Raw genomic sequence first — 2,964 nt, 5'->3', positions numbered from 1 at the left:
CTGAGCTCTGCCTTTCAGCCAGCTAGTTTCCCAGTATAGAACAACTGTTCAGTCTAGGTAGCCAGGTGGGTTTGGATCTGCACATATAACCTTCCCTGATACTTCTATTTCTTTGTGGTAGCCCCCATAGCTTTGCATCTCCARCTTCTCCCAAGTTCAGACAAAAGGGCATATCCAACAAGAATAACTAATTGTTGGAAAAAATGTATGCAAGAGTGCTGGATTCTCTGCCTCCTGAAACTTTTCCWGTACCTCCTAAGGCCAGCTGGCATGGTCCCTCACATTCACACTACTGAATTCCTTTAACTCTTAAAACAGAGTAACTGCATCTGAACTGCCTCATAAGAACAGTCCCTGGTCCATGCTAGACCMCAGATCATGACTCCTTGGGTCAACAAGCAAGTCTACTGGGCTAAAATTGTACCAAAGAACACCCACCTTTCAATAACAGGGACAATCAGGCTCCAGTGCTCGGCCAAGTGTCCYGGCTCTGAAAATATTGGCTGAYATACTCAGAAACAGTAACGATTATYTTGRAAACACTAAAGGTGACAGTGGTAAGGAAAGTAGAAGGCAGTGTGGAGTTAAAGTCCTGAATGCTGTCAGTATCTGCATAGAGGAAAGGAAAAGCTTTTCTTTATATCTACTGGGAACAGGACAAGAAGCAAAAAGCTTGAATGGCAATAAGAGATTCAAACTAGACATTAGACATCATGTTATAACGAGGCATGTTACAAAAGCACTGAACAGACATTTGAGGGAAATCAAGAATCTGTGCCTTTAACACAGTAGAGCCTTATCCCTAGTCTCAAGTATACATTCTTCATAGACTAGGTGGRTTTTCAACCTTCTGCTCTTCTGTTAACTGGCACTACTTCAAAAAGCAGGAGGAGATAATCCATTTCCATTACACTTTCTTCTCTTAAACACAATTCAGAAGTCAAGCAGACAGAAGCTACAAATGTCATATTAGTGTCTCAATAAGCTCCCCTATCTTGACTTTCCAATGGGRGGTTTTGACTGGAAAGTCAACAGTCTTCTCTGAACTGACCACACTTTTTCTTCCAAAAGATTTAACTACCTAAGCAACCTGAAATTCTGCCTTTCTTATGGCAGGATCATGTATTGTTTGACSACTCGCGTCTCTTTGTTGAGGTATCACAACTTATCAGCTGCCTATTTTCTCTCTGCAGATCAAAAACCCACTAATTGAATATACCTGAAAATTATTTCTTCTCTCTATAAATAAAGCATCTACATAGCTTGCACAAAAATGGTTTAATTATGTTGAATAAGATAGAACATAGAGATAGAAACCTTGTCCCAGCAAAAGCAATGGCAGAACTTACCTGGACTTGTAAAAGACAAGGGTTATATTCTTGATATGTTCAGACTGTGAAATACCTGCTACGGTGGCCTGCAATTCTCACTTTTCTTTGAGTCATTTTTCTGTGACTGTTTAGAAATTCTCTTTGTCTTAGGCCACTAGCTCTCTTCTGTTGAGAATGTACACTTTGCTCAAAAAAATAYATGAAATTAAAAAAAAATATTAGGAAGAGGAATCATACCACGGTTTTCTGAAACCGTATCTGTCAGTCCTGCACGAGTGATTCAGACATACATTTTGTTTCAAATGGCACAACAAATACAARTGAGAGCAGCTTCATCTTTCCACTAGTTTGTGCACTCATATATATAAAGGCAATGTGAAACTTCAGAAGCTAAATATTTGGAATATGGATTCCTTGCATATTAGCAATCCAAACCTTTTTTCYCCCCTTTTAGAGAATTTTGGAATTTCTAGTCTAGGATCAGTTGATATTTAAAAATCCTTTGTGAAAAAGCACTTTTGCCTCCTACTCTGCTCCAGGCATAGATTTAGCAAGGGGAGAGGACCTCCATTAGTGCCATCCTGTGAGGCATGCACATGGCAGGTCATGTCACTCTGGAACTAGCATGTGCATGCCATGAGCACAGCCCTCTCCCAGACCTGCAGGCATCTAGCCCTGGAGTGATTCTGGCTCTTCTAAAGGTCTGTGTATGCAAGCTGTTCACCAACCCTCCTAAGATTTGTTAGTTTAACTTGTTAGATCACACTGTTAGTGATACCAAAACAGATGCAAGGAAGAAAAGCAGCATGTATAGCATGTCAACCAGCTGGGAAACGTGAAGATTTGTACCTATGTGAAGCCAGAGCTCATATTCTTTGAATTTTTAGCAGCTTGACAGCCGTTGTTCAGACYATCCCTGGCAGTTATTTGCCCAGCAACATGCCACTGTTATGTCTCTAGCCAAGACTGTCTGAATCAAAGGAGATCTGAGTGACAAGGTTGGCGTACGTTGAGCCAGTTGCTTAGAGGATAGGAAAACCTTGGGAGGAAGAGCCAATAGTCTTTGCAATTAAGTAATTTAAGTATAAAGTATTAAGTAATTTACACTTTCTTGGATTAGCCTAGACAGCATTTTTCTCTCTCTTGCTTTCTATAATACACCTCCAGGGCACACATTTTCTGCATTAAACCTTCACAGAAATGGAGTCCCGTTACTTTAGATTTCACACAGGACTAAAACCATCATYTCTGTCAATACTGGGAAAAAATACGAAAATACAGGTAATATAATGAGTAGCCCTAGATTTCCTCTCTAGGCTCTTCAGAGCCATTCTAAAGGCTAAGATCCTTCTTCTGAAGCTCATGGCCCATTTTCTCAAGTTCAAAGTCCAACCTTGTCTCTCCAACAGGCTAACCCCTCAAACCTTCTTTTCCCTCCCCTTTTTCTTTCTTCCTCTCTTTTTCTMTGTTTCCCAGATGACGTCAGGAATTTTCAGCTTTACACAGTCCCTTTCCAACACCTGGAGTCTTTATTCTACTTTTGGCTCTCTTCCACCTCTCTGTTCTCCTTCCTTGAAAACCAGATTTGCAAAAGCTGGTTCTCCCTCAGGCTTTAGCTAATCTCCTTAAAAAA

The sequence above is a fragment of the Rhea americana genome, unplaced genomic scaffold (genome assembly GCF_003343005.1).
Source record: "Rhea americana isolate MKP2758 unplaced genomic scaffold, rheAme1 scaffold_210, whole genome shotgun sequence".
In the NCBI taxonomy this organism is placed as follows: domain Eukaryota; kingdom Metazoa; phylum Chordata; class Aves; order Rheiformes; family Rheidae; genus Rhea; species Rhea americana.
The sequence above is the reverse complement of the archived record's forward strand: the minus strand, read 5'-3'. Positions refer to the sequence as shown.